This window comes from Eretmochelys imbricata, chromosome 5 (assembly GCF_965152235.1).
Source record: "Eretmochelys imbricata isolate rEreImb1 chromosome 5, rEreImb1.hap1, whole genome shotgun sequence".
Taxonomy (NCBI): Eukaryota; Metazoa; Chordata; order Testudines; family Cheloniidae; genus Eretmochelys; species Eretmochelys imbricata.
The window spans coordinates 118,406,113-118,431,253 of record NC_135576.1 but is presented as its reverse complement, the minus strand read 5'-3'; positions in this window follow the sequence as shown (position 1 = coordinate 118,431,253).

Sequence of the window (25,141 nt, the reverse complement as noted above, 5' to 3'; positions counted from 1 at the left end):
CAGTGCACAATGAGATAAAATGACAAAAACCGGGAAACTGGTTGCCTGGAACACATTATGCCAGCACAGAGCAAGAATCGCTGCCTTCAATTTTTTACAGTTCTGTTTCTATCAAGGAAATATTTCACCCTATGCAATCTCCCCCAAAGCCACAGCAATGGACAGGGAGACCTAGAAGGCAATGCTAAGTCATAGCTGTTAATATATATACACATATACAATATGGGGTAGTGAGGTGGCATTACTATGACATGGGTCAGCAGTTGTGAGCCTTGTGGTCTGAATGCAGAAAGATGGGCACCTGGCATGCTGGGAGTGGGAAGTCATACTTGGCGTAGGCCACATCTCAGAGAAAGGCCCAAAGATGAACGTGAGTGGGTCAAACCAATTGTACTTCCAGCCCGTTCTCCAAAGGCCACTTGACATCTCGAGCTGATGAGGCAGGGTGTTGTTTTGGGAAGGGAATATTCCCCTCCCTTGTAGCTGCAGAATGCTTATACAAGCCATGTGAGGTAAAGACCTGGGATAACAATTGGAAAGGCACCTGAGTGGCTTAAGAAACCAAGTCCCATTTTTAAAAGTGACATAGCCGCTTAGGACCCTAAATCCCATGGACTTGCAGTGAGACACAGGGGATGTCTCCACTTTGAGCTGGAGGTGAACATTCCAACCTTAGGAGACAGACCTGCATTAGCTCCAGGAAGCTAACATGCTAAAAATAGACTGTAGCCACAGTGGCATGAATGACGGGAGGGGCTAGATGCCCTGAGTACATACCTTTCTGAGGCACTAGGAACCTACCCAGGGTGGCTAGCCGCTCTTGCCGCTTGCATCACCACAGCCGCACTCTGTTTCTAGAGTGATAGCTTGCTCAGAGGTGGCACGGATCTGTCTCCTCAAGCTGGAATTTACAGCTCCAGCTCAAAGTGGAGACATACATTTAGGTTCCTAAATTCCTAAGTCACTTCTGAAAATGGGACTTAGTTTTGTATATTGGAATAAGCATCTTTCTTAGTAGGGTCTAACATTGTGTAGAAGGAAAGGAAATGATGATCCAATCAAGTTTTTTACAAGGAAGGAAAACCAATAATAATTATATCTAATTGCTATTGTATGAGCAAAATGAAACTGATTACCCATGCGATCTTATTGCTGTAACCTTCACCCTTCCTTTACCCTGTTCCATCCCTATTGTTTTTGTTGCTCTGGTGCATGTCATGTCTCAATGCAGAGTATTTACTTTGTAAATGTGTAGTACACTTTCTAGTGCTGGAAAACAAACTAACAACAGCAAACATAGCTGCAATGGGGCAACCAATAAAGATGCCACAATTTCCCTAGGGATTTGCTATGTATCAGTGATTTAGATAATGGTAGCAAGAGTACACTTACAAAGTTTGCGGATGATACCAAACTGGGAGGGGTTGCAAATACTATGGAGGATAGGATTAAAATTCAAAATGATCTGGACAAACTGGAGAAATGGTCTGATGTAAATAGGATGAAATTCAATAAGGACAGATGCAAAGTACTCCACATAGGAAGGAACAATCAGTTGCACACATACAAAATGGGAAAAGACTGTTGAGGAAGGAGGTCATAGTGGATCACAAGCTAAATATGGGTCAACAGTATAACACTTTTGCAAAAAAAGCAAACATCATTCTGGGATGTATTAGCAAGAGAGTTGTAAGCAAGACACGAGAAGTAATTCTTCCAGTTGATTGGGCCTCAACTGGAGTACTGTGTTCAGTTCTGGGTGCCACATTTCAGGAAAGATGTGGACAAATTGGAGAAAGTCCAGAGAAGAGCAACAAACATTAAAGGTCTAGAAAGCATGACCTATGAGGGAAGACTGAAAAAACTGAGTTTGTTTAGTTTGGAGAAGAGACGACTGAGAGAGGACATAACTCTTTTCAAGTACATAAAAAGTTGTTACAAGGAGGAGGGAGAAAAAATATTCTCCTTAACCTTCTGAGGATAGGAAAAGAAGCAATGGGCTTAAATTGCAGCAAGGGAGGTTTAGGTTGACCATTAGGAAAAATTTCCCAACTGTCAGGGTAGTTAAATACTGGAATAAATTGCCAGGGAGGTTGTGGAATCTCCATCACTGGAGATTTTTAAGAGCAGGTTAGACAAACACCTGTCAGGGATAGTCTAGATAATATTTAGTGCAGCCATGAGTGCAGTGGACTGGACTAGATGACCTCTTGAGGTCCCTTCCAGTCCTATGATTCTATTCTATGATTCGGCACTTATTACTGAAAGTTGGTATAGTCTGTGCAGTCCCACCATACACCGGGCTGCTGTGGGAGGGACGATGTTTCCTGGATGCATATGCTCTACTTTGGTCAGTGATTAAATGCCTTAAGGAGTACACATGAAAACAGGTAAACCCCATCAAGTGTCCAACACCACAAAACAATTGTGATCAATATATTGCTGTTTTTATAATCATTTGTTAATACTGTATGTTGGCCTGGTTATGGGATGTTGGGGATATTTTGTATGTTTATTTTGGTTTAAGGTCTTTTCAATAGGGGACAATGAGATGGGACAGATAGGTAAGAGGAGATCCCTCTGCTACATCAGTGTCATGGGTGCAGGGTTAGTGGCGCTTCTGTCCTTTTCTGGTCTCTCTGCAAACACGAACTCAGGTGATAGGCCTCTTGCTGATACCCATCTTGGGGTAGAATCTTGCAATTTTTCCATTCTTAAACAGGGTACTGTAGCCAGGTCTTACTTGTTTGTTTTGTGTGTTTTAACACTCGTTAGCATATATGGTGGAACCATGTGCAACCTTAAAACTCTTAGTTGGAGACATCACTATTTATTTAGTGTGTGCATAGTCGTCTAGCCAAGTGATGGCATCTTCAGTGGCGTGATGCAGTTCTTCTAGGCCACCACTGAACCTAGTCAGCAGGCATTCATCAACAATGTGCATCATTGTCTGTGCTGCACCACAGCTGCACAAAGGGCTGTCACGAAGGTCCCAGCGATACTGGTTGGCTGCACAGAGACCTTGCCTGGGTCCGGAACCTGTTCAACAGGGACCATTGTTGACAGGGCAGGTCAAAACCAGGCAGGCAAATTGTGGGGTCAGCAATGAGGGACTGGTTGGGGATTAAAACAGATATCCATTCCTCTCGCCAGAGTGTTTCTGCCCTAACATCTTGGCATGGCAGATGGGACCAAAATGGGCAACGTGATGGCAAATATTTATCTGGTGGTTTAAAAAGGTCATTGTGCAGCAGCAGGCTTGAGTTACGCATACTTTCTCCAGTAACTTGCCAGTGGCAACCTCTCATCTGCTATGAGGAGGAGCGATATTGCTCAGAATTGGGAACTATGGGTGTGGAGTCAGACGCAGAGTGCCAGAGATAATACACGTGGAGGCATGTAACTGCATATCCACCAGCCTGGTGTGTGACGATCGGCTCCATACTGGTGCACAGCACTCTGCCACCAAATACAAGGTGGCAAGAGCTGACATCTGCAAAGGTGAAGAACGAGCACCCCATGAGGAACCTGCCAGTTTGCTAAGAAGATTGTTGCACATCTTAACTTTAGCTGCTGTCATTTTCAGGTGGGCATGGTAACTCAGTGTGCAGTCTAAGGTCACACCTAGATAGGCCAGTTCTACTTCATGCTTCGCCTTCTGAACATTCAGATAAACATTCAGTTCTCAGGTTGTGCTGGTGTGATGAAGATGGAACAAACTGGAGACTGTTATTATGACGCTTCGCTGGAGACACCAAGTCTTACAGTAGTCAGCTAACTTTGTCATGTCCCGGTTTAAGGTGGTATCAAGCTCATGGAACATCCAGGCATGGGTACTGCAACAAATGTCGTGTGCGTAAATGAACTTTCGTGACTCCGTTGTTGGCAGGTCATTGATGTAAAGGTTGAACAGGGTTGGTGAAACCACAGAGCCCTGGAGTAACCCATTGCTCTGTCATCTTCAATCACTTGTCTTCTCCCCAATATGGACTCTGAACTGCCTATCGCAGAGAAAAACGTTCAACGACGCCTGGACCCTTGATACCTTCACGAGCAGGCCAGTGTGCCATACCGTATCATATGCTGCTGTTGATGAAAACAGCACCTGTTTTCAAGTTTCTATGGAAGCCATTTTCAACAAATGTGTCAGCATGGGTGGCATGTGCTATGGCCTCGGCGAAAGCCGGCTTGGTCAGGGCTCAAAATTCTCTCCACGCTGGGTAATATGTGCTGTAGGACCAAGCGCTCCAGTGCCTTGAAGCACTCCGACAATAATGATATGGGACAATAGCTTGATGCTTGACTTGGGTCCTTTCCAGGCGTTAGGAGGCCAATGACTCTTGCGGTGCACCATATCTTCAGTAGCCTCCCTTCACTGATGACCCTGGTGAAGAATTTCACAAGCCAAAGCCGAGCATGGGGGCCAAGGTTTTTCAGGAATTCTGGAAATATGTTATTGTAGCCCACAGCTGTTCCACACTTGATGCTATGCAGTGTCTGTTCCAGCTCTGTTACAGTGAATGGTTCTGGGCACCATCTGATCTGGTGTAAACATACGCCATTTGTTCCTCACTTCTCTTTGCACTTGTTTCTCCAAAGGTGCTCTGGCCACTTTAAGACATCACTATGAGTCCAGTATCAAATAACTGCAGGAACTGTGCAAATTTCTGATATGTTCTCAAGAGAGCATCAATGAAATATGTACAGTGCCATCCCTACCATTAATTCCTTTTAATTAATTATCATTTATCACATCACCACCTTATCCGATCCTAGCAGAAACAGGAAAGGTAGTGGGGGAAGGATATCCATTCCTAATAGCAGAGCGTGATACTTGCAGCCCTGGCTTGTCACCTAGTTATTTATTTACTAGATGTTATATAATGTACCTATTGTGTACCCTCTAGGCACACTTGAATTAAATTACAATGACACACTAGCATCTTTTTGTTGCCTCTGCTGCTGCTTTGTAAATCCATTAATGACGGGTTGAGTACTTCCAGACAAGCACATTGTGTGTTTGTTTTATGCAGACTAGAATACAAGTGGCCTGTGAGTGCGGTACCTTTCTCTTCTGATTGTGTTTAACAGGTCTCTCCCCGCCCCCCAAATATAAACTGGAATGTGTGCAAAATGTTCCATTCACCCCCATGCAAGCACATGCAAATTTAGATCAAGGTAACACCGTGGACCTAATTTTAACAACCAGAATCTTTGTTTTAGGGAGTTATCTGGCTCCCACTGAAGTCAATGGGAGTCATTCCATTGACTTTAATGGCAGTTGCATTGGGTCCTTGCATGCCAAGATGATGAAATATCTGAGAGAGCTCATGAATAAGGATTCCATCTTTCCCCCCCTTATTCTATGTGTTCTGCATTGGATCTGAACCCAAAAGGAACCTACTTTCTATTTCTGGTTTGCATATGGCCAATATTTAATGAAAGCATCTGTCAAGGTTCCTTCCCCACTCTGAACTCTAGGGTACAGATGTGGGGACCTGCATGAGAAACCCCCTAAGCTTATTTTTACCAGCTTAGGTTAAAACTTCCCCAAGGTACAAACTATTTTACTTTTTGTCCCTGGACCTTATTGTTGCCACCATCAAGTGTCTAACAAAAATAACAGGGAAAGAGCCCACTTGGAAACGTCTTTTCCCCCCAAGCCCTACACCCCCTTTCCTGGGGAAGGCTTGATAAAAATCCACACCAATTTGCATAGGTGAACACAGAACCAAACCCTTGGATCTTAAGAACAATGAAAAAGCAATCAGGTTCTTAAAAGAAGAATTTTAATTGCAGAAAAAGTAAAAGAATCACCTCTGTAAAACCAGGATGGTAAATACCTTACAAGGTAATCAGATTCAAAACATAGAGAATCCCTCTAGGCAAAACCTTCAAGTTACAAAAAGACACAAAAACAGGAATACACATTCCATTCAGCACAACTTATTTTATCAGCCATTTAAACAAAACAGAATCTAATGCATATCTAACTAGATTGCTTGTTGACTCTTTACAGGAGTTCTGACCTGCATTCCTGCTCTGGTCCAAGCAAAAACAACAGACAGACAGAGAGAACCCTTTGTTTCCCCCCGCCCCACTCCAGCTTTGAAAGTATCTTGTCTCCTGATTGGTCATTTTGGTCAGGTGCTAGCGAGGTCACCTTTAGCTTCTGAACCCTTTACAGGTGAAAGGGTTTTTCCTCTGGCCAGGAGGGATTTAAAGGTGTTTACCCTTTCCTTTATATTTATGACAGCAACCTGCAAGGTTTTGGTGTGGTCATATCCTGCCTATCTTAGGTACTTCTCCACCACTGTGGTATTGAGGCACTCTCCAAATCTAATTAGTAGTTCTTCTTCAGCCTTGATCCTAAATCATAGTCTAAATCTAATCCAAATTTGAATGCTGCTTCCTTGGCCCATCTTTAGTTTCAACATGTGGGTAGCCACCTGCTACATTTACACCTATATAGAGAATGTCTTAGACAGTGCAGTCAGATCATGACATCTTCCAACCCATGTTACAAGCACCCATACACTCTGCCTTATCCAATTGCATATATTCTTCCACTGTGAAATATAAAAATATATATTCCTTAAACTTTTCCTAGTTCCCTAAAATGCTTTATTTTGTATTGGTGACATTTAAAACCCTGTCCTTTGGAATAGACAAAAATTAGACAACTATTAAATGGTATACTAAAGAAGGAGATATGTTTCCTGCCTTTTAAATGTTGATCTGGAAAAATAATTTAGATGGAGAAACAAATTAAATGGTACATTAATACCTGTAAAATGGAATCTTGCATTCAAACTGTTAGAAGAAATTTTGGACCAATAAGCAATAGTGATGTAAACCAAAAATGAAACAATAGTTGGAAAATAACAATCTCTTGATGCCTATATGCATGGAAACCTATTCAAATTCCACGGTTGGGTGAGTCTTTTGTAATTTTCAAACATTAAAAAAACACACACATCTAAATGAATTGGTTAGTGGGCATATGTATTTCTTTGTTTGGTGTAGGCTTTTTTGTGAGTACTGGGAATGTGGTTGTGCTTTTTTTCCTCTTTAATTTTTACAGCATAGTCAGTTTTAGTAAAGAAGTGGGGTTCTCATCACAGACTAAACATTTCTTTTTCATTAACAGCCTCACTGTGCAGGTCTCATCTACTGCAGCACTTAGTATTCAGGGCTGAGTTGTTTCATGTTCTCAGTGCTAGTCAGTGGAAGCATTAAAATTGATGTGGGAATTTCATTCAGTGAAACTTCTCAGTCAGGAGACTAGCTGATGCCAGCGTTGTGTTTATTGCTTCACTATATAAATGTCCAAATTAGATAACAATGGGACTTATTTTTCAGAATCCCAAATGAGCATATTGTGTTTCGCAATTTTTCATATGTTCTTGAATCAGCAGACTGCCCATTAATTGCCTGAACTACTCCCAAATTGTTGGCCATTAAAAACAAAAGCTGTATAATTCTTCAGTTTCTCTGTCTTTCTCCACATAACCAGATCCACACCTATGAAAGAGTTCCAGAAATATCATATTTTTGTGGCACCTTTCAAGTCTCCAACATTCAGCACAAATATTAGCCATTAGGTACCTTGAAAATATGCTCCAAAATCTTTTCCCCTGATGGGTCTGTAAACAAATCTAGTACCTTCTTAGGCACTAATTGCATCTGCCACATAATTGCACCAATGAAATTCTCTAAAAACATTACCCATATGTCAAGGTCTTCTCTTAGCTGCCGGATTATCCTAATAAACAATGGATCTTTTTGTATATCCCTGTAGATCAAGCTATTATGTGTCATACAAATATGTTAGCTATTGGAATCAACTTGCAGGTGAAACTCAAATGACTCACTGCTTTCTGTAACAATTCAATTCTTGCCTTGTTTGTTAGGGTTAACTGAGCCACTGAGAACCTGTCCAAGCTGTAGTTTTTAAATCAAAATCAGGAAAGTGACCCCGCCTAAGTAGTAGTTAACACAGTTGACACCCTCACTACAACTTTTCCGAGCTATTTTACAATCATTCTAAAAGAACCTGTTTCCATGGTGTTAGAGCGCTTTAAGAGCATAATTGTGTTTCACATAAGATTATTACAGCTGGGGCTTTTTTTTTTCTGAAAATATCCCCCTGCGGCTACTACTGGTCCAGCAAAGTTGCACCATAGAAACAATGGTGAGAGCACCAGTATAGACTGACAATGGTGGGAGCCCTAATGTAGATCATCTGCCAGTATGTTAACCCTTGTGTCACCTAATCCTGCTAAAGGGAGGTCTAGGCAAAACAATAATTAAAAAGATATCAGCAGGAATCCCGGACTAGTCTACACTGATAGTCCCACCATTGCTACAAGCTGGGGAGCTGACCCTACCAGTAGTAAGAGTAGGAAACTTTGAGAAAAGCCTAGTGTAGACAAACCACACATGGTTTAGTTTAAATCAATGTAGGTTCAGTGTGAATGACGCTTCATACCTTTTAGTTGCAAAACCATGGTGTTCAACCCACACAGGCAGTCCCTCAGTACACAGGGCGATGCCAGTTGAGTTGAGAGGAACTTGTGATTGTTCAGAACTTATACAGTTTAGCTCATTTATTTAGATGTCTGCACATAGATTTAAGTGCTTTTCTTTAAGGTGCCCATGTTTAAAAATACGTTTTAACTGCTTTCAGAATGGCTGCTTTCAGAGATTTGGTATGTTTGCACATTCAGATAAACACACCTGCATTTGCTTGAATGGGTGATATTTCAACTATGTGCACCTGTGTTTACTTGCAGTGAATGTGCAATCAGTTCAAATATAGGAAAACACACACATTTGATATATCACACATTCAGATATAGCTCTGTTGTGAATAATGATACTTGAAATACAAACACCAATATCTGTAGTAACATTCATATTAAATAAGCACACTCGTGTAGTACAAGTCTGCAACAATTTAGGAATGTCATGGTTGTCACTGTGATACACATTATGGCCTAGTCACTTCGGAATGGCATTTGGATTCTCCTGCTCTGAATGTACAGCTACCCTGCTTTTGAGAAAAGAAGGAAACTTCATTAGCTTTGAGACACATAGAGCTGACAGCTCTGCTTATAGTTAAGGGTGCTTAAACTTTCCATTATTAAACCCTGGTTTCAGTTGCTTTTTTCTCCTGTGGGGTGTCTGACTCATGAATTTATTTTTCATAGAGTTTCAGCTAAAATTATTCAACCATTTCTGAGAACAAAATTATGGGAAAGTAGGTCGTTTGCCAATGTTTCAAATTCTTACAGCTGTTTCATTGAGAATCTCTAGCACTTCCATGCGTTGGAGCACAGACTTGAAAGTTGGTGAGGGAGGCTCACTGGTGTCAGGAATATGTCTTTTGCCATCCCTGTGAAAATCCACCCATATTTGGCTGAATTGTAAACCTCTGAAAATTACTATTTACACATATTCAGTGGAGGTGCAGTACAGGCTGGCAGCAAAATTCGCCAAACGTTCCATGTGTAATGAGCATAATCCAACTCAGGCCATGGGCAACCCTAACTCTGGCCTTCCCTAACTTCTTAGTGCTTCTTGACTTTGCAATCTTAGTGCCCACTTAATGGTTGTTTTTTTTTTAAATGGAATAGGACTAGAGACTGGGAGAAATATTGCAAAGAAAGTATTCATGAACACTGGTTCAAAAGCAAACAGAGATTTTTTATGTGCAAGGACATGCAAGGATAGAGCAGATGTTTTCATGGAATGACAGTAAGTCATTTTTTTCTGAATAGTTCTAGTACATTTCGAATCAAGCAATGTGTATTAGTAGTTCATATCATTCCTCACAATATGTATTACCTGGTATTTAACACTAAATTTCTTCTGCCATCGTGATGTACATCCACCTAGTTTTGTTAGGTGTCTCTGGAGTTCCTCAAAGACTTCTCTGCACTAGTCCAAATTAATTAATATTGTGTGATCTGTCAAATTCGCCACCTGAGTTCACCTCCTTTCCAGATCATTAATAAATATACTAAACAAAACTGGTCATAGTAAGGATCCCTGGGGCACCCTGCTGTGACACTTTTGCCACGTTGAAACAATCATGTATCCCTGATCTGGTTTTCTGGGTGAAATCCTGTCCCCGTATACAGGGAAGGTCATGCCTGACTAATCTAATCGCCTTTTATGATGAGATTACTGGTTCTGTGGATGAAGGGAAAGCAGTGGATGTATTGTTTCTTGACTTTAGCAAAGCTTTTGACACGGTCTCCCACAGTATTCTTGTCAGCAAGTTAAGGAAGTATGGGCTGGATGAATGCACTATAAGGTGGGTAGAAAGCTGGCTAGATTGTCAGGCTCAACGGGTAGTGATCAATGGCTCCATGTCTAGTTGGCAGCCGGTATCAAGTGGAGTGCCCCAAGGGTCAGTCCTGGGGCCGGTTTTGTTCAATATCTTCATAAATGATCTGGAGGATGGTGTGGATTGCACTCTCAGCAAATTTGCGGATGATACTAAACTGGGAGGAGTAGTAGATACGCTGGAGGGGAGAGATAGGATACAGAAGGATCTAGACAAATTGGAGGATTGGGCCAAAAGAAATCTGATGAGGTTCAATAAGGATAAGTGCAGGGTCCTGCACTTAGGATGGAAGAATCCAATGCACCGCTACAGACTAGGGACCGAATGGCTGGTCAGCAGTTCTGCGGAAAAGGACCTAGGGGTGACAGTGGACGAGAAGCTGGATATGAGTCAGCAGTGTGCCCTTGTTGCCAAGAAGGCCAATGGCATTTTGGGATGTATAAGTAGGGGCATAGCCAGCAGATCGAGGGACGTGATCGTTCCCCTCTATTCGACATTGGTGAGGCCTCATCTGGAGTACTGTGTCCAGTTTTGGGCCCCACACTACAAGAAGGATGTGGATAAATTGGAGAGAGTCCAGCGAAGGGCAACAAAAATGATTAGGGGTCTAGAACACATGACTTATGAGGAGAGGCTGAGGGAGCTGGGATTGTTTAGCCTGCAGAAGAGAAGAATGAGGGGGGATTTGATAGCTGCTTTCAACTACCTGAAAGGGGGTTCCAAAGAGGATGGCTCTAGACTGTTCTCAATGGTAGCAGATGACAGAACGAGGAGTAATGGTCTCAAGATGCAGTGGGGGAGGTTTAGATTGGATATTAGGAAAAACTTTTTCACTAAGAGGGTGGTGAAACACTGGAATGCGTTACCTAGGGAAGTGGTAGAATCGCCTTCCTTAGAGGTTTTTAAGGTCAGGCTTGACAAAGCCCTGGCTGGGATGATTTAACTGGGAATTGGTCCTGCTTCGAGCAGGGGGTTGGACTAGATGACCTTCAGGGGTCCCTTCCAACCCTGATATTCTATGATTCTATGATTCTATGATCAATGACATCAAATACATCAAACCCCCACCATTTCCATGGGGCCAGGATTTCACCATCAATCTCATAGTTTCCAATCCATGCTAGCACTTTAACTTTCACCCTAGGACTATTTTGTTTCCTTTCATGACCTGTTATAAAGAACTTTGTCAAAGGCCTTTTGAAAGTCCAAATACATTGTATCATCTGTTTCTCCTTCAAGCACTATTTTTGTGGACACACACAAAGAATTCTTTTTTCGTTTTGTTCCCTTCATGGTGTATCTGAAGAGTGCTGCTTGCTGACAAAGCAAGAATTCTGGCTTACTGTCTTTCAGATGGATTGAAGAGAAAATGATAGCCAGGGAAATGTGATTTTAATAAGCTATGCCCATCAAGAGCTCCCCTGAGCTTGCTTGTATCATTCCAGTCCTCCGGCATCTCCATTTGTTTTATGTTTCCCTCACTATACTATCAGTGCTGTGATGCGCATTGCAGAGATGTTTCCTCCAAGCTACCACTGGGCTGTTTTTCGAGAGGGTTCTTAGAGAACGTGTTCCCCATGTGTATTCTCTAATGACCCCTCTCCTTCACAAACTGCACATTCCAGTGTTGATGACTTTCTGGGTGTTGGAGGAGGGTGAAAGAGAGACAGAAACCACCACAGCAAATTTTTTTTTTTTTTTAGGTTACACAAGAATGGGGTATTTAATGGGCACGAGCCACATTTCTCCCTGTTCTTGACACTATTATTAACAGTACAGGACTGCACTGCAAGATCAGGGTCCCATTGTGTTAGGTATTATACAAGCACACATTGAGAGACTGTCTATGCCCTGAAGCATGTGCAACCTAAAGAGCCAAGATAGAGAAAGGATGGCAGGGGGAAACAGAAGTGAAGTGACGTATCCAAGGTCAAACACTAGAGCACTGGCAAAAGTTGGATTCACACTCATCATTTCTGATACCCAGTCCAGTGTGCTATCCATTATACCACACTGCCTTGCTGTTCTGCTAATTCGCTTTGGCAGGTTAGTTTCACAGGTGCCCAAATTTACTGGAGTGTTTCACTGGCACTGAATGTTGCAGAATCCAGAGATTCCTTGCCCCAAACTTTATGTCGACCTTGCTGTGGGTTGCACCAGGCCTTGAGTATAGTCCCTGTTGTCTTCTATTCTTTTTAAATGAATTGTCTTTTATCTAATCATGTGTTACCTATTGCATTTGAGCATTTTCCTCTTGGCTGTTTCAATTATGAGATGTATTTGTTGTGCATTTCAGAATATAGGGCTTCTATTTGCCACTTGAGTTTTGTACAAGAACAAAGCCTTCTACTCTATATTTAATAGAGCAAGTACTTCAGCAGAGATGTTGTTTTGCATCTGTGAGTTATGTCTGCTTGATTAATCATAGAATATCAGGGTTGGAAGGGACCTCAGGAGGTCATCTAGTCCAACCCCCTGCTCAAAGCAGGACCAATCCCTAAGTTTTGCCCCAGAACCCAAATGGCCCCTTCAAGGATTGAACTCACAACCCTGGATTTAGCAGGCCAATGCTTAAACCACTGAGCTATCCCTTCCCTCCTCAAGTGATTTTATCACTCATTCTTAGTGGTGTCTGATATTTCTCTGACATGACTTGGCAGCTGTTGGGTAAACCTTGGTTTATATGTTCCTGCTCATCGGTATTGTAGTTCTGAGATGTTTTTTGACGAGTGTTTCATTATTCTGTGATAGTATCATATCTTTTTTTTTTCTGTCTTCAGTAGCTTTTTAATGATATGTGCTTGTCTTTTCAGCCAAACTGTCTGTTTGTAGATTTCTTGGTAAATGTGTTTGGCCTAAATTTTTAAAAGTGACTCATGATTTTTGGGTCCCCAACTTGAGACACCTTAAGAGGCCTGATCTCTGGAGGTGCCTCCTCTGAAAATCAGGCCTCCTCAAGGTGTCTCAAACACCATATCTGAAAATGAGGCACCTAGAATCCTTAGTCACTTTGAAAATGTAGACAATTTTCTTTGAAATCCATTTGTCATACAAGTTCTCAGAGTTAATTAAATTATAAAATAGAGTCCTCTTGTGTGATTTTTATCTCCTTTTGCTTTTTCTCCATGATTATGCCATGTATTGTGTCCAACAGAGTACAATTTTTGCTGTCTTGGAGTTATTCTATTTCATGGTAACTGTAATTACTGTAGTCTGCTGTGAATAAGTGCTTTTCCTATTCCATGTAAACCACTCTGTTCTTCAAACTTGCTATGGAAAACCTAGTATTTCACCTTTGTCTGCCTCTTACCTAATCTTTGCTCATTTCCCCCTCTTACTCGCAGGTACTTATCTAGCATATGTGAGCCCTCATCCATTTTAAAATCAGTATCGAAGACACTTTCATTCATACCAATTACACATTCCACCATTCCCAGAATTACACAATTCTTTAGTCCTTGTGTTGGGTCTGAATTTATTTCTGCTGAATTAAACTCGCCTATCACTGTGTTGCTTTGGGACCTGCACAGTAACACACACGTGCCTTTCATTACAAGCTGAATTTCTATAATATGTGGGAAGTTTGCTATGTGACTTCCCGCCCAGTCAGCTGTGTTGTCTTCAGGGTAATTTTCCATTTCAAACACATTTTTGTGAACAAATATATTTATATTTAAATAGGAGGAATCAGCACTGTGGAGAGCTCTTTGTTTTCACTTTCTATCACTCCTGGTTCTATTTGCAAAGTCCAAATAATCAGGAGAGAATCCTTGCCCACAGTCCAACAGAATGGCACGCACCCCCATTGTGACGCTCTGTAATTTCTACTAAACCCCCTGGACTTTAGGACCCACCAGCCACTGCCACCACATTTCTAAAATCCTTTGCACACTGCTGCATGGGGTGTCACGGTGGAGCATTGCTCTGGGGCTTGCAGGATATGTGGACTCTCCACCTTTGAGCAAGGTCTACCTCACATAAGGCCAGAAGAAGTTAAGGTGGCTAGGTGGGTCAATCAACTGCACCAGGAGGAGGAGCTGGGGAGCAGGGATTAATTAGATGAGTCTCAGCTGGCCAGGAACAGGAGAGCCCTCCATAAAGCCAAGGAACTGAGAACAGCTGAGGGCTGTAGGGAAGGGAGGTGTGTTGGGAGCTGCAGAGGTAAGTAGTCTATAGTTACTCCTTGGGAGAAGGGAGCTGTGTGGGTGGCAAAGCCGGAGAAGGGGGAGAGCCAGAAAGGTAGGAGAAGGCTTGGGGAAAAGCAGTAAGGTATAGGATAGCGCAGACCTTGGCTGCTGATCGAGAGGACCCCTGATTTGGAAGCTGGAGTAGAGAGTGGGTCCTGGTTACCCTACTAGCTGCCAGAGAAGTGGCCCAGAGTAGGCAATGGAGAGCAGACTGTTTGGGCCAGGTTGCCCTGAAATACTTTGATACCCTCAAAGGGAGGACCCTATTGACTTGGCTGGTGGGCCAAGTCACAAAGAGGAAGCTACAGCTCCTGGTGTGAGGGGCTGCAGGGTGAGAGAGGATGACAGGTGGAGGCTTCAGCACCTGGAAGGAGCTAATCCCCTGATTGGCCAGGAGGAGGCACCCCTCACATTGAGTAGACCCTATGACACACCCATCCCACTCATGCTCTCCAGTTTCACATGATAACACTCTATTGCTTTTTCATAGTCTGTTTCTTTAATTTACACACTCAGATATGCACTCTTCTTCCCTACCTGTGTTCACGGAGGTCCTGGCCTATGACCGAGGGTCCCTTGGTGCTACTGCAGTACAAATAAATAATAATAAATAATAAAGACAAACTAGTCATTTAAGTGAAGTAAGGTCCTAATCTCATTTTGATCCTCCAGGTGCTATTGTTATACAAGTAGTAATCAAGGCCTTAAAACTTAAACTGTATCTTGAGAGCTTAAGTGGGATGTCACATAAATGGTGCACAGATGTTGTGCTGATCTTCGGTACAAGGTGAAATTGTCCTACGTTTGAAGGATTTGCCCAAATGATAGGCCTCTTGTCATTTTGAAAATGTCCCACATTTCTTAGTGATATCTCTTAGGAGAGGAATAGTAGACTGTTTACTTCTGCTGCATGGCATGAGCCACATTACTTTATTGTTCCCTCAAGAGATCAGTGGTGGTGTACAAATTATTAAGATCTTAATAAAGAGAATATGAAAGTAATTCCATTTGCACAGTGCATTGAAATGATGTAACCTTTTTGTTTACTTGGTAATACACATTTTAAGGTAACTCTAATGTACTGTCATACATATGAAGGATGAAACTCACTTCTGTCTACAGAGCAGCCCACTAGGCACCAGGTTAGCCTCTCCTAAGCCCTCTTCTGAGGCCTTGAGAAAGACAGGCCCTGTGCTGGCTCTCTGCACAGGAATAAATTTCACCCTAGTGTGTGTTTGCTGCCTCCTATGCTGTGCAGAAGAGGAGACTATAAGCAGGGGGATATAGTGGAAAAGGTCTGGGGGAGAGCCAGCTCTGTGGTGGGGCAGTGCCCCACCCCCCTGAGAAGAAGGGCTGAACCAGGCCAGAGAGGCTGTGCAGACCTGCAGCCAAACAGGGCAGGGGGAGAAGCAACCAATCAGGGCCAGCATAGGCCCCATATAAAGGCTGCTTAGCAAAGAGCAAGGAAGCCTCTCCCTGGCAGGCAAGGAAGGAGGACTGGCTCCTGATCTGAAAGGTAGCACCTTGGACAGAGCAGAAGGAGCTCGGGCCAAGGAAAACCCCAGACTGCCGGTCTAGCTACAAAGGGCCGGGCAGGTGCATAGGGCTGAAGGGGAAGCGGCCCAGGGACAATAGCAGGGCAAGGGGAGAGAAGGAGGGCAGAGAGGCTGCTGCTAGAGGCCTGGGTCCCACCCTTCCCCCCTGTACTACACTTGGCTGAAGAGGAGCGTGGCCTGAGCCAGGCTGTGGCTGGACCCTGCGACAAGGGGTGTAGACTCTGAGGCTGTAGCCAGCCACTACAGAAGGTGCAGATCATGGACTGCTGATAACACCAAACCCCTGAAGAGGGCTAGGCCAGAGCAGTGGGCACTGCCAGAGGGCAGTGTCCTGAAGAGGGTGCTGCCGAGCGAGAAGCAACGCAGGTCCAGATGCCAGCAGGGCAAGAGATGAATGGGACGCCACCAGCAGAGGGCACTCGGCACTGGACAGAGCTAATTCCCTGAGGTGCCAGCGGGAGGCGCTGCAGGGGTGAGTCCAGACCCCGTCACATGTGGTGGAGAACGTGGACCGCAGTGCCCACCCCGATACAAGGGGCAGGGTAAGGACTGTGGACTATTGCCCAGATCAGAGAGAGATTATGAGGGTGGAGAAAAGGGACTGTTATTGGAGGGCCTAGGCAGTCCAGCTTGCCGAGCACCAGAGGGGGTTGCTCTGGCTGCTGCGGGGGTGAGCACCCAGGCCCTATAAGAGACCAGGTGCCAAGGATGGGAGACCAGGGCCTGGGCTCAAGAACTCTTTCACCTGCGGGCGACTGGGACACTTCAGGAGGGAATATCCCCACTGGGAGGGAGCAAGGAGGCCCCACCCAGCAACAGTACCCCCTGTGAGGTCAACAGGGGGGGGCCCAAACTTGTTGGGACTGTGGAAGGCCTGGGCACATAAAAAGGGAGTGCCCTTACAGGACTCACAGGGCCCAAGCTAGCCCTGAGGGAAGGGCTGAGCCCAAAACAAGTTGTGGGAGGTCCGTGGCCAAAGGAAGACACAAGGTGCTTCCAGTGCCACCTGAAGGGCCATTTACAAAGGCACCGCCCCCTTAGAAGAAGGGGGAGCACCGAACAAAGACACTGTCCCCTTGAAAGAAGAAGGAGTGCCGACCAAGGGTCCTGGCGTACACCTGACCAAACTGAAGGGACAGGGAAGGCGGGAACCCCAAACATGGGTCAGTCGGGGACAGAGGGGCCTCAGACAATCTTGGGAACCCACAGACGAATCAAAAGGGCTACAGTGGGAACCCAAACAGAAGGGGGAACCCAGCTGGGAGCAGAGCAGTCTACGATGGGAACCCGAACCTTAGAGGAGAGCAGGTTGTTCCAAATGGTAGAGAGCCTGCGACATGAGAGAGATTCCCTGTGGGCCCAGCTGTGGGGAGCACTGGGGCGATAGGGATTCTCCCCCCCCACCCTTCGCCCCCGAGAGCATTCTTAAGGGGGAGGGTGTGTGGTTGGGCAGTGCCCCACCCCCCCTGAGAAGAAGGGCTGACCCAGGCCAGAGAGGCTGCGCAGGCCCGCAGCCAATCAGAGAAGGCCTGGGGAGAGCCAATCAGGGCAGGGGGAGAGGCAGCCAATCAGGGCTGGCATAGGCCCTACTTAAAGGCTGTCTCACAAAGAGCAAGGGAGGAGGACTGGTTTCTGAGCTGAAAGGTAGCACCTTGGACGGAGCAGTGCTGGAGAAGCCCAGAAAGAGCTGGGGAGCTCCGGCCAAGGAAAACCCCAGGCTGCCAGCCTAGCTACAAAGGGCCGGGCAGGTGCATAGGGCTGAAGGGGAAGCGGCCCAGGGACAATAGCAGGGCAAGGGGAGAGAAGGAGGGCAGAGAGGCTGCCGCTAGAGGGTCCTGACCCAGAGTAGCGGGTGGGCGGGCCTGGGTCCCCCCCCTTCCCCTTTTGTACTACACCTGGCTGAAGAGGAGCATGGCCTGATCCAGGCTGTGGCTGGTCCCTGCGACAAGGGGTCTAGACTCTGAGGCTGTAGCTGGCCACTATAGCATGTGCAGATCGTGGACTGCTGATAACCTCAACCCCCCGAAGGGGGCTAGATTGGAGCAGTAGGCACTGCCGCAGGGCAGTGTCCTGAAGAGGACGCCGCCGAGCGAGAAGCAATGCGGGTCCAGATGCCAGCAGGGCCAGCGATGGATGGGACACCACCAGCAGAGAGCACTCGGCACTGGACAGAGCTAATTCCCTGAGGTGCCAGTGGGAGGTGCTGCGATGGTGAGTCCAGACCCTGTCACAGGTACACATACCTCCCCAGCCCAATTGGCAGTCTGAAGGGGCCATTGTGGATAAAGGGACACAGCCCTTCATGAGAACCCAAGACAAGAAAATAAGGCTGCCTATGTAAACGATAGTACAGGGGTGGCCAACCTGACCCTGAGAAGGAGCCAGAATTTACCAGTGTGCATTGCCAAAGAGCCACAGTAAGACATCAGCAGCTCCCGCTCAGCTCCCCCCGCTCCCAGCACCTTCCACCCACCGGCAGCCCTGCCGATCAGCACCTCCCCCTCCCTCCCCATCAGCTGTTTCGTGGCGTGCAGGAGCCTCGTGGGGGGGAGGGAGGAGCGAGGGCACGGCAGGCTCAGGGGAGGAGGTGGGAAGGGGCGGAGTGGGGGCAGGGCCTATGGCAGAGCCGGGGTTGAGCAGTGAACGCCCCCCCACCCCCCGGCACATTGGAAAGTTGGCGCCCGTAGCGCCAGCCCCGGAGTCCGTGCCTAGACAAGGAGCCGCACGTTAACCTCTGAAAGGCCGCATGTGGCTCCGGAGCCACCGGTTGACCACCCCTGCCATGGGAAGTGGGTTCGGGCCACGTTATGGTCCCAAGGCTATGTTATGGCCAGAGACCTCTCCACTTGTTGGAACAACCAGCGCATGACTAGGAGGTTGCAAATGCAGCTCGAAGCCTCCCCCCGGTCTGTGAGTTCTGTTCTGTACTTCTCAAAAGCACAGCTCAGTCTCTCGCTCCTTACCTCTGTGTGGGTAGTGTTGGAGAGAGCTGGCGTAGCAACACTCGAAAAAGGGGCAATAACATCTGCTGGTGTTGGTAAGACAGTTTATAACTTCCTGATTTTATCATTTGAAAGGCTTCATGTGCCACTATCTATGTGTCCTTTAAAAAACCAAAGAAACCGAAGAGCTGTTTTATCCATAACACATCTGATTAAATGGTTTGGCTACTCTAATGCGTGGTCTACATAAATCACTGGATTTGCACACTGTGGTCATGCCTATATTAGAAAGGGTCTGCCAGTGTATATCCTGATATACCCATACCAACAAACCCTCTTCATGGAGACGCAGTTTAAACTGGGAAGAGTGCTTTTTGCCAGTATAGCCTAAACCAGTTTCCTAAAGGAAATAAGCTGTACTGGCAAAATGACCTCTGCTAGGAGTGATTTCCCTGACCCCCCTCCCATTAAACTCCTAATTCACATAGCTCTGTTGGCAAAACTTTTAAGAGCAGACCAGGCCTTAGAGCAGACTGTAGCCACCTGCAGGGAACAGACCATGAAACAGAGAGCAAAGCCCAACATACTACTTATGTGCAAAAAGTAAATCTTTCTAATCAGGTCACTATTAATTACTGGGGTGATGGCTAAATACAAAGCACTATTTGAGGGGGAAAAAACTTCACAGAAACAGGGAAAACCTTTTTTTTTTAAATTGCTAATATTATAGATAAGGAAACAGAGTACAAAGAATAAAAATATCTGAAATTAAAGGCAATACTTAATCCTAAATTACTTTATTTTCCAGTATACCAAATCTTCTTTAATATAGACAAAGTCTGATTCAGTGGTAGTGAAACGACTGATTCATAATACTCTGACTGGAGCTAAGGACACTTCCATTTTTTTCCCCCTGAATCTCTTTATGGCAGCCTTCTGATAATTTGTAAGTTCTTCATTTGCATGAAGCTCCCTTACAAATCTAAGGACATAAAAATGAACCATTCTAAAGCTTTGCTTCTGGGAAATATGAATCCATGCAAATAGAAAAATTCGGTGACTTTCTCTTCTTAATGCACATCCTTTTTTTTTTAAAGAAAAATGTTCTGAATCAAATGAATAAATGCATTTGTGTGTGCATTTTTTTCCCCATTTAGATCAATGTTCTCAAACTTGGGTACCTAAAGTTAGGCACATAAATAAGCAGTCTGATTTTCAGAGGAAGTGTAGAACACTCATAGTTTGCATGGATGTGAGTTGTAGTTTCTGTAGAGGTCCATTGAAAGCAGCTCCTAGCTAGAAGGGAAACCTACGCTATATATAAAGGAGAGAGAACTGCCCATAATGTCCAAGCTTGCATGAGTGAGTGACTTGATATACCAGATTTATTTTAATTAGAATCTTTCTTGCTCTCTTGCCTCCTTTTTTCAGTGTCTCTGTATTGATTGTTCACTCTGACTGAGCTCTGTTCTGTTTTTAATTGAGACTTCTCTCTGGCCCCTCTTACCCTCTGGAACAGTCTTACAGACTTCAATTAAAATTATGTCCTTTCCATAGTGTTTTAACCTTTCTGTAAAATAGAATTGAGATTTATATCCCTGCTAACAAATTATATAGTTGGTTTGAACAACCTAGAGAAATGAATTGCATTGCTATTCAATTCTATAGGTTTTCTATGGTAATTTCTTACAGAGCCCAGTTGGTTTTACCCCTATTCAATTCTATGGGACTTTCTATTAGGTATATGCTCCCTTTATCATGCTCATGCATAAGTAGAAGTTTAAACTCAATGTTCAGAGGTGAGTCAAACTTGCAGATCCCCACAATGTTTCAGTGGCTTTGGAATTAGGTAAAACAACTTTCTCCATTGTTGCTAAACATAGCACTGTAGGGCCTGATTTATTCTCTGCCCACTCAACCCACATCTGTCTCTGACTCTTCAACATTACCAATGAGCCACACAATACATTCGGCCTCGACACTGTACGAGGGAAGAAGAATGGCACCAGTGGGTGCCCTATATAATTAGCAGGTACTGGGCTGGGGGGAGAGGGAGAGAGAATTTCCCTACCCTTCCCCACTCCATTTTTCACAGTCTCTCTAATTCATTTCACTACTTTATTGTTTGAGCTATTCTGCCAGTTCCATGGTGGTTTCTGCTCCATGTGGAGAGAACAAAACCTGCTAGGTGAGCACACAAAATAGCCATACTGTATCAGACCAATGGTGCAGCTTGTTTGGTATCCTGTCTCCAACAGTGGCTTGCACACGATGTAGGAGATGTACAGGGCTCATAATGAACAATTACATATGACTACAGAGGAAGGTTCTTCCTAAACTCGGGCAGTAGTTGGCACTGCAGTAACTGGCTTATGTTCCCTAAGTATAAGTGATTATATCCATTGTATACTTTAGTTAGAGAACTGAGGGTCTTTAAATGGCTGTTCTCGCTGAGTGATGGAGCAAACAACTTGCTGAAGCTCTAGTAACTTTTCAATGGAAGTTAGATTCCATGCTTTGCCATTGGATTCACTCTTGTCAGATGCAAATCCAAGAACACTGGTTTTGAAAGCAACAGCATGCAAGCTGTGTGTACACGCTCCAATAAGGCATTGTGAATTTTACATACTGTTTTGAAAATAGACCCTGAAATGTCACGTGAATCCTTCACTTGAAAGAGCAGAAAGCATTAACCTTCTGTAAAAGAAAAAAAAAAGACTAGGCACCCACTTCTCCTTCTGATGTGCATTTCCCCCCCCTCTGGTTAGGTTTCTTATTTGATATGCTGAATCATTAGCATTGTTTGTTTTTTAAGGATGTAGCTGCATGTGGCTTCACTTGAAGATTAAAAAAAAAAAACACCCTCATAGAACTTCATGCAAACCTGCTTGAGGGGAAAAATACTCATTAGAAGCATTCAACAACCCCAGCTGAAATAAAATGTTTTATGATGCCATATCTAAGTGGTTTACAATGTAGCTGGATATCTGGCTGCTTTCCAGAAGCAGATGGGCTGTAATGTCATACAAACTACAAAGCCACCATAACTAAAATAATTCTTTATCGTACACTTTGCACTGAGGTGTTGGTGAACTGAAACAATTACATTATTTGACCTCATTCTCCAGATTCAGGTTGGCCAGGCCTAACAGCGTCTTATGAAAAAATGTGATGTTTTATGAATATGCTTCTCTTTTTGTCTGAGAGGCTTTTGGTCCAACTTTCACTGCAACAAAATGAATGGAAATATCAGGTGGATTTTTATTCCTTTTTGGTGCTACAGCTATACAGAATGAAGTCTCTCAGATGTGTGTAGTGTTTATTATATTTTTGTTTTGATTTCCCAAGCTATATTTGCTCCCAGTGCATGAAATTTGTCAAAAGACCTGTGCATGACCTAAATCCCATTTAAGACCTCAAAACCATCCTTCTTTAACATGGAAGGTTTAATCCTGGAGCACAGTTTTCAGAAGAAGGCCTTCTGCAAATTTCATGTCTACCTATTGTGCCAGACTGGGGTGCAATCCAGACCAGTGATGGGCTATGTCACCCGACCCTGCAAGCTTGGGTGCTTCACAATGCCTTGCTGAAGTAGCTTCCACCTAGGCTGTTCACAAACAGCCTTCCAGCATGCAAGCCACACCCTGAGTGTCTGTGTGTAACTGCAGCCTGCCAGCCACACTTGGGTTAGGCTTGGGCTCTCACTAGCCCTGGTTATACGGCAGGGTGATCCCAACACAGTTCCAGATTTTTCTCCCAGAAATGTTTGTCTTGTACTGCCCACCCCTACCTTGGATAGTTCAATGTATTAAGTCCATTATTCCTTTGAGGGAATAATAGATACTAGCTTGTTCCCTTAAATAGAGATACCCAGAGACTTTAACTTAAACACAATGGATTAGATAAAACAAGTTTATGAACTACAAAGAGATTTTAAGTGAGTATAAGCCATGAGGCCTAAGAGTCAGAAATGGCTACAAGGAAAAATAAAGATGAAGTGTTCTCTAGTCCTAATTTAACAAAACCATATCAGATTTAAAGCAAAGTTTCTTACCATATGCTCCCCCCAACAGCATTACTGACCAAACTCTTCAGGTCAGGATCCCTCCCCCAGAGTCCATGGCTGCTTCTTTTGTCTTCTCAAGTGCAAATGGTGAGATGGGCAAGGAGAGACAGAGAGAGAGGCGGGGGCTCTTCCAGTGCTTGTCCCTCCTTTTTATAGTGTCAGTTCCCCTCTTGAAAAACACTTCCAGCTGAGAACCAGGACACAGGGTCTGTGTGGAAGGATGTTCCCTGCTGTTTTTTTTCACCTCTGTAAACTTCCTTTGTTTTTTTTTCTCCTTCCCCCTTTCTGCTTGATGATTCTGTTTCCTTGTCTTATTTTGCATTTAAGCAGTATACACTCCTTTGTTCATGACAGGTCTATTTGACCAGTTTGGTGCTATGAGTCTGAAGATGTATTTTTAACATTGTACAGGGGAAATGTATAACTTTAGCCACAAAGCTGCCACACACATTTCACCATATTATTGATCAGTGGGTTATGAGTTTGAGCCTGGTACAAAGATTATTACAATAGTGTGCAGGGTGTGAATACAGGAGTGTTTTCTGTCAGACCACCCAAATTCCCCCTAGAATTTCCCTATGTAAGCTCATCACTGTTGCTGCTCCTATTACTATTTATTATATGTACTGTGGTAGCACCTAGCGGCCCTAGTTGGGAACAAGGGTGCCATTGTGCTAAGCATTGTATACACCTGTAACAAGATGTTCCTTTACTGCACCATTGGAATCAGTGGGAGTTCTGCTACTGACGTCAGCGCGTGTAGGAGCGAGCCCTGAGCCCTCCCTTGCTTAAGTGACTGTGATCCTTCGCCTGTCTTTCTGCTGACAGTGCTAGTTATGCAGCCGTGTCAGGCTCTTTCTCCATGTCCAAAAAACCAAAGCATTAGATGGAAGCTTGGTATCTGTTACTAAATCCTAGCTTCAAATACTCAGTGTCCTTAGTGCTTTGACGAGACTGCCTGCTTTTCATGTATCTATATTACTTACATCCCCTTAGCTCTTACTGAACACATTTAATATGAGACGAGACAAGCCTGTTTCAAAGTGACCTTGTTTGCCACCCTAAAAAAACAAAACAAAACACTTCATTGTTTCTGAACTTGTAAACACAGTGTAATGGCTTCTCTCTGCATGTTACTCATGGAACCAAATCAATTTTTCCCATGGCTGTTTACAACTATTAACTCACCTTCTATAAGACATGGCACATTTCCGCTGGGTCTCCTAGAAGAGAGAAATTATTTTAATACATATAAATACCTCCTACCCAGAGAGCGGTATATAAAGAGTGTTGCTGTGGTTGTTAAGATTTCATTTTGATTGAAAGGGGAGGATGATTTGGCAAAGCTATTTTAGCAGCAGGAGTAGATAAAATTTAAAGTGATTCTGGAGGGCTATGTTTTCCATTACCAATCTAATTGCAAAGCGTTCTTTATATATACATCATATGTATATCTAAACAGAGCAGACGGTGAAATTAAAAAAAAAAAATTATTAGTAACCAAAGAGGTCAGGGACATTTTAAAGTCTCGGAAAGTCCTTTCCCATTGGCTATCAGAGTTTTATGATTTCTGCCTATGATTCCATCTAGATTCTAGGAAACTAATCTCATGATAGGAATTAGGTGATCAGCTTCTGACATCAAAAGAAAAAAGGGAATCAATGGGAGTTAGCATTTTTCCAGGAACTCTAGTACAGATACAAGCATCCTTCCCAGCGCTGCCACTGACCTGCTTTGTGAGCATGGGCAACTCAGTGCCCCTGTCTATGCTTCAGTTTCCCTCTGATAAAGGTAGGCATTATCATCCCAGTTTCAACAAATGATTTGAGAGCTCGGAATGAAACACATTAGAAAAGATGTTGTTTATTTTGCTGAGCCATCTTAGCACATCCTTGTTCACTGTAGCCTTCCTGTGACAGTCGGAGGCCACCTTTATTAATGGACCACCCCAAGCATTTTCCAGTGTCAAGTTGTTTGCTTGAAGCTATGATACTTTCCCCATAAAACAGCTGTGCCTAAGTGGTCCCAAATGCAAA